Consider the following 7,626-nt stretch of genomic DNA (forward strand, 5'->3'; position numbering starts at 1 on the left):
AGGTTTCATTCTAGCACTTGTCTTCAGAAGGTCTTAGGATACCCTGGAACCCTAGTTTTCCAGTCCAGTGTGAACTGTGCAGGGTGCAAAGACAGCTGGGCCCAGGGCAAAGTAGCAGGTTATCACCACAATACAAGCTTTTAATGATAGAATGGTTTAATGGTTTCCAACCTCAGATATTAAAATGAAAAACTGTAAAAAATAATAAATAAAATGTGATTTCTATTTTTAAGGTTATATTCTACCTTTAAAACACAAATGTTGCTAAAGACAAATTTTGGAAGCTCATGCAATGAGCACTGCTGTGTGTTGTCTCAAAATGTTGGCACCAGTTCAATGTAGGTTTTCCGAAATTGCTTCCATGACTGGTATAACAGTTGACTTATTTTTATTTTTATTTTTTTACCCAGAGATACAGCTGGAGTTTGGGGACAGTGGAGGGGTCTGGCCTGAAGTTTGGTCTTCCCCATCAAGGAGGATTATAGGATGGTCCTCCATGGGTGTGATGTGTGGAAGCAGAGTACAACCTTCAAGGACTGATTTTGACATATTCAGAGGCCCATGGCATCATATGGCCTTTTCCCCACTGTCCTCTTGACCTGAACTTCCCTTCTCAATGAAGAGACATTGGCTGGAAAGAACTTCACAGGCAACATGGAGCCATCCAGGATTTCTTCTTTCTTAATCTTTTCAGATCAGCACAATTGTATTTCCACTGAGTAAATATTTTGTCACTTTCTTAAAACAGAAGATGCTCCTGGGTCAGTGGAGATGCAAGTTGGCAGGGTGGAGGGGCTTTACTGGATATCTTTGATTGTTGGTTATTTCCTGACCATGAGTAACAAAATCTAATGGTCATGCGCTCTCTAGTGCAGCACACATTGAAGACATTTTCATGTCCTTGGATCTCATTTAAGCTATTCTCCCTGTTCTTGAAACTGAGGCTCAGAGAACTAAAATGACTTGCTAAAATATTTGCATTCATTGAGCAAATATTTATGAATCATCTACTAGGGAACCACATACTCTAGTTGGCTGCAGGCATTTTGGGCTGAAAAGTAGCAGTGTTCCTGGTCCTCCTGGCACTACAGGCTGCACCTGGGCTTCCTGAGAGTGGGAGGATATGACAAACTAAGCACAGAATGGAACTGAGAACAAATATAGCATTTCTCTGCATGCTACTTTCCAAGTAAACAAAGCTGTCTTTTAGAGATTTTCTGCCTCATTGAGATACACATTGGAGCTAAGGCTCAGCTTTCATCAACAGGGGCATAGGTGCTCTGATCCCCACATGGCTGGCTTAGTACTTCACAGTACAGCCAGGTGAGTTAGCAGTGTGCAGAGAACCTCCATGACTAAAGGGAATATTACCTAACCCTTGGAAGATTCAGAAAACTCTCAGAAATTTTGCTGAGTTTTGAGGAAAAAATTAAATGATATATATTAAAAAGACTTTAAAGGGAGGGTTAAAACATTTTAAATGGAATTTGCACTCTCCTGTTTTCAAAAAAGATTCAAGAGAATCTTGAATGATAAAACAAATAGAGAAAGATGAGTAAAAAATAAAAATAAAAAGTAAACATGTACTGAAAAGGGAGACAAAGCCATAAAATGAAATTTGTTCTAAGAATGACTGCTGAATCATGTATATGGGTCACATCTAGTTCCCTGGTAGAGAGAGGGAAAGGTGAAATGTTATGAGTTACATGGTTTTTATTCATCAGTTAACCAAATAAAGCACATTATACAGCTGTAAAGAGATATACGTCACTCCATGCTGGATTCCAGAGGGCATCTTTCCTACCTCTCCATATAAAACATAATGAACACAGGTGGGGATCTTCAACAGTTTTATATTTAACTAGAAATATTGTCCATGTGGTCATTTATCAAGCCTAGCATTATTTTTAAGAGCCTCTGAATTTTCATGATTTCTGAGTCTTCTAAAATGCTTACTGATAGACCGTGCTGGCAATGAAAATAACAGAATGTTGAGGAACTGTTTTTAGGGACAGTTGTTAACTAACTTGGCTTTGTGAGTCCTTGAGGTGGGTGGTTTCCATTTGTGGGCAAAGTTCTCAAATGCCATCTAATCCATACCATCCACCTTGCAAGACCAGCAGCTGACTTGATGTTTCTGATTGTCATCTTGCTCTGGACAGTTCTGCCTCCCACTCTGTCATGTGTTATCATATCACTCACCCCCGGCATAAGCCAGGTAGCTTGAATACTACCCACCTCCACATTCCTGATATCATATAATAGATTCATGTCTGGTGCTCCCTAGTAGGGTCACCTGGGACAAATATCCAGCATCCCTGGAGAAATGGAGTTGTGTTAAAAGGCCATAAAAGTTTCTTTTCAACTCCGATTTCTGCCTTTTCTTCAATAACAGATTTTAGTCCCTAAGAGAAGGTCCCTGCTAAGATCATTGGCTACTGACAGCATGAGAACTTACTTTTATGAAAGTTCTGTTAGGTTAGTTCCCTGCTTTGGCCTTTGTTATGTGATCCAACAGTGGGGCTTAGACATTCACATTTTAATCAAAGTGTCAGCTAGTGTTTATTTGAAAATGGTGATGACAAAAGGACACAGTACAGATGTACCCAACATTTGGGTCCCTACAAATTGCTAATTGCCTTGAGAATAGACTTAGTATGATTTCTTTTTTTTTCATGTTTATTTACTCAGCAAAGTGGGAATACAGGGAGCATTTCTCAAAATAATAAAGGCCATATATGAGAGACCTACAGCCAATATCATACTCAATGGGAAAAAACTAAAAGCTTTTCCACTAAGATCAGGAACAAGACAAGGTTGTCCACTTTCACCACTTCTATTCAATATAGTATTGGAAGTTTTAGCCACAGTGATCAGGCAAGAAAAGGAAATAAAAGGCATCCAAATAGGAAAGGAGGAAGCAAAACTGTCACTGTTTGCAGATGACATGATAGTGTACATGGAAAATCCTATAGACTCTACCCAAAAACTGCTCAAACTAATTAATGAGTTTGGTAAAACAGCTGGTTACAAAGTCAATATCCAGAAATCAAAGGCATTTTTGTATACCAACAGTGAATCAGCAGAAGCAGAAATAAAGAGAAAAATCCCATTTGATATAGCAAAAAGAAAAATAAAATATCTGGGAATAAACCTAACTAAGGAGGTAAAAAACCTGTATGCAGAAAACTACACAGCCCTGAAGAATGAAATCAAGGAAGACACAAACAAATGGAAACATATACCTTGTTCATGGATTGGAAGAATTAACATCATCAAAATGTCCATACTACCCAAAGCAATATACAGATTCAATGCAATACCTATTAAAGTACCAATGGCATATTTCACAGACATAGAACAAACACTTCGAAAATTTATATGGAACCATAAACGAGCCCGAATAGCAGCTGCTCTTTTGAGAAAGAAGAACAAAGTAGGGGGGATCACAATACCTGATATCAAACTGTATTACAAGGCCACTGTAATCAAAACAGCCTGGTACTGGCATAAAAACAGGCACATAGACCAATGGAACAGAACAGAGAGCCCAGAAATCAACCCAACTCTCTACAGTCAATTAATATTCAACAAAGGGGGGCAATAACATAAAATGGAGTAAAGATAGCCTCTTCAACAAATGGTGTTGGGAGAACTGGACAGCTACATGCAAAAAAATGAAACTTGAGCACAGACTTACACCATACACCAAAATAAATTCAAGGTGGATAAAAGACTTAAATGTAAGTCATAAGACCATTAAAGTCCTAGAGGAGAACATTGGCAAGAAAATCTCAGATATTTCATGCAGCAACTTCTTTACTGCTATGTCCCCTAGAGTAAGGAATGTAAAGGAAAGAATAAACAAATGGGATCTCATCAAAATAAAAAGCTTCTGCATGGCTAAAGAAAACAGTATTAAATTAGCAAGACAACCAACTGTATGGGAAAACATATTTGCCAATGATACCTCAGATAAAGGTTTAATCTCTAAAATATACAAAGAACTTACATGACTCCACTCGAAGAAGACACCCAACCCAATTAGAAAATGGGAAAAGGACTTGAACAGACACTTCTCCAAGGAGGACATGCGGAACATTCAGAGACACATGAAGAGATGCTCAATATCATTAGCTATCAGAGAGATGCAAATTAAAACCACAATGAGATACCACTTTACACCAGTCAGGATGGCTATCATAAACAAAGCAACAAACAACAAATGTTGGAGGGGTTGTGGGGAAAAGGGGTCCTTAGTTCACTGTTGGTGGGAGTGCAGACTGGTACAACCATTATGGAAAACAGTATGGAATTTTCTCAGAAAAATAAAAATCGACCTGCCTTTTGACCCAGCAATTCCACTGCTGGGATTATATCCTAAGACTTAGTATGATTTCTGCCAGACTCAACTTAGCTAAAAACAAAAAACAAAAAAAAAACAAACAAACAGATGACAGACTGTGGTTGGAATGACAGGAGCAGCCCAAATTACTCCAGTTAGTTCCTTACCCTAATTAAGCTTTCCCCATGATATTTAATGAAGTCTTTATCATATCTATGAGTGAGCAGAAATAGGCATTCATGCCCTTAATGACAATAGCTTCTTCAGGAAGCCCACTCTTCAGTGGTCTGTTTTGCATTGGGCCAGTGCTTTGCCATATCCTGGCCAGTGAGAGAATGCAAAAGTAAAGGACTCTACCCTGACTCATTCCCCACTTCCCTCCAGCCAAAAGCTTCAGTGATGAGACAAAGAAATCAATGTACTGAGACTCCCTTACAAGGAAACAAACCCCCAAATATTGCTGTGAAGTAGGTGAAGGAGACAAAAAAAGCTTCTCACTCTTCTCTGCTGGGTGGTGAAAAGCACAGGGTACAAGGTCTCTGATTTTAAACCTTTTTCTGTGATCCACAAATGGATCTAATTTTAGACTTAATTGTCTGACAGTATCATCTGAGAGTTTGGAAGGGCCCAGTCAGAGCCTCTCTAGAGGGAACATGGCTGGTCCATGATGCAAGGGAGGTGGTGGTAGTAGTAATGGCATTTCTTTTCTTTTAAATTCCACAAAGGTGTGCTGGCCTAGAACTCACTTCCCTTTGCCCCCAATTCCCAACAAAAACACCTATAGATGTTCCTCTTATTAGTCCAGGGGTTTGATGGGACCAACTCTAACTAGAAGAGTGGTTAGTTACCTGGGTAAACTGTGTCTGGTTAGGACTCTGCGTTTCCTCAGTAGAGCCTGGCCCAGGAGCTGTTAATAGACAAGGAAGCCACTTCTAAGGAGCAAAAGGACTTTCTTTTTTCTGGGAAGGAGAGGAACCTCAGCCTGTTGCTTTTGCAGACCTCACTCCTGCCCTAAAGCAGAAGGTTCTGTCTGGCTTGCTTTGGGGAAGATTTGCACAGGCCATGGGAGGAAGAAAGGAGGTTAAGAAATAGTGTCAACTACAATTTATCTTAAATGCCCAGGGATCTTGCAGATTTGAGCCCTGACTCCATTCATCAAAATTGAAAGAAGGCTTGGGACAGAAGTGGAGTGTGTGTGGTGGGGATGGATGCTTGGTTTCCTAATGTCCTAACTACTTCTACAGGAAAAGGGCCATTTTAAACTTTTCTAACATGAAAAATGGTCTTCATGTTTTATGTTGGAGGCTAACAGTTCATGGGATAGCTACAAATAAAATTCTACTCATTATTTATTTATATATCTCCACTGTAAAAAAAAAAAAGATACAATATCTGGGAGGTAGTTATGCTTATCATTGTGTTCTTTGGGTCATCCATGAAAATTTCAGAAATGTTCTAATTCTAATATGACTTTAAGTTTACCACAAACAGGCATTTTATATCTATGGGAAAATGAAATAGTACAATTGAGAAAAATAATGCAGCTATAAGCCATAGTTCTTCTTCTGTTAGTTTGACATCCTTAGACTGGTTTGGAAGATATGCTGGGCTGGTAACTCTCCTCCCACAGCATTCCCCATGCCCCTCCCACCACCTTCCCCACCTTTCTTTCAGAGCCATGAGTTCCTGGATATATCCTCTTTTCAGGTTGACTTCCAAAGAGAGATCCCAGACATTGTCACAAAGTCCTAACTTAACTTCTAAATACATGCTCCTTTTTCTTTTTCTAAAAAAAGTAATATAGCATTCACTCAATACTTCTTATATATGTCCCAAATGCTTAAATTTTATTTCTAATTTAAAACCAAAATTGGCTCAATTATTTTACTTAAGATGGGCATGATCAATGCTTAGTAATCAAGACACATCTCCAAAAGATAATTCTGAAGCCTTTAGTCACACCTCACAGGGCTCTGTGCTCAGGGAGGGCAACAGCAACTGATTCATGAGGCCACTCCTCCATAGAAAGGGTCCATCTCTGGGAAGGTGCAGATGTCAGTTGGGCTGACATCTGAGACACTAGAGCCTGTGATTTTGACTAAAAGTTGCTGGTTTAAGACAGTTGGAGCTAAGTGACCTCAGGGCCTGTGCAAGGCTGGACAGTGACCCAGCTGATTACATTAGGCTCCCTCCATCCCATTCAGATGGCAGAACCATGTCAGAGGATGACACACAGTGAGCAGTAGAAAAGAACAGCATGTGTCCCATGCAAGTGCTTCTTGTAAAGGGAGTGCTTATTTGGTGGCATTTGGCAGATAGATATTTTCAAAGATAAAATGCTGATCAGGACTTTCACACATATAATAAAACTAAGGTAGGATTGTTAAGTAGCTAAGATGAGAAATTGTCTTTTCCTAGTATTTTAATAATTCCTCAGGATAAGCAGACCTCTGGTGATGTCACTGGCATTGTCCTTATCTCCTTCATTGGAAACTGGGGTTTGTGTTGGGATTTGAGACAGTGAAAGGAAATTTATTCAAAGATAACTTCACAATATTGATGATCTCGTGTCATCCAATCCATAGTGAATATGAGTTGACAGAAGATCAACTGGCTATAGCAGAAGTGACTTTGTCACTCAGGGCTTGATCCTTTAGAAATCTTTAGAAGGCCTGACAGCCTTTTCATTTGTGCTTTGATAGTCTGAGCTGCCATGAAATATGTCTCTGTGTAGAGGGAGATATCCTGAGATCTCTCCTGGTTGTGTCATCCCCTGGTTGTCTGCCAAGGTGCCAGATATGTGATTGAGTTGTCTTGAATGTTCCACTTCTGGTGAAGCCCTCTTAACGCAGCCTACATCAGCTTTGTGAACAGCAAACTAGCACATGGTCAGTCAACCTACACTTGTGAGAAATGATAAATTAGTGTTGATTTAAGTTTTGGAGTAGTTTATTTTGCAGAAAGAGATAACTGAGATAGTTATAGCTAAGACAGGCAAGTCTTGGGCAATAATTCAGCCACAGCCCATGCAGTAGTGCAATAAACCCAACTCTGCTGCCTCTCTACAGTGGCACAGAGGACACCACTTTCTCCCTGGGACAAGGTGAGGGTAAATTACTACATTAAAAGGAGGATGAGGTCAGGTCAGTAGGGATCTGGGCAGGAAGTTCTCATGATGTGACTAATGTAAGCTTCACAGTGGGTGTGTCTCCAAACCAAGCTTAAAGACAATAAGCATGATTCCTGCAGGCACAGAGACCAGGTGTTGGGTTTATTGGGTC

The 7,626-nt window shown here is 39.8% G+C and overlaps 1 long non-coding RNA gene across 1 annotated transcript in view; it reads left to right on the forward strand.

Annotated features, from left to right (window-relative positions):
- The window catches only part of LOC128627124 (uncharacterized), a 152,764-nt gene extending 150,447 nt beyond the window's left edge, over positions 1-2,317 (forward strand). Inside the window, exon 4 of the long non-coding RNA XR_008391238.1 lies at positions 411-2,317. This is a non-coding gene — a long non-coding RNA (uncharacterized LOC128627124). The remainder of the gene's footprint in view (positions 1-410) is intronic.
- Positions 2,318-7,626: the final 5,309 nt, after the last annotated feature.

Source organism: Artibeus jamaicensis, unplaced genomic scaffold (assembly GCF_021234435.1).
Source record: "Artibeus jamaicensis isolate MK-2021 breed Jamaican fruit bat unplaced genomic scaffold, CSHL_Jam_final contig_320, whole genome shotgun sequence".
NCBI lineage: Eukaryota > Metazoa > Chordata > Mammalia > Chiroptera > Phyllostomidae > Artibeus > Artibeus jamaicensis.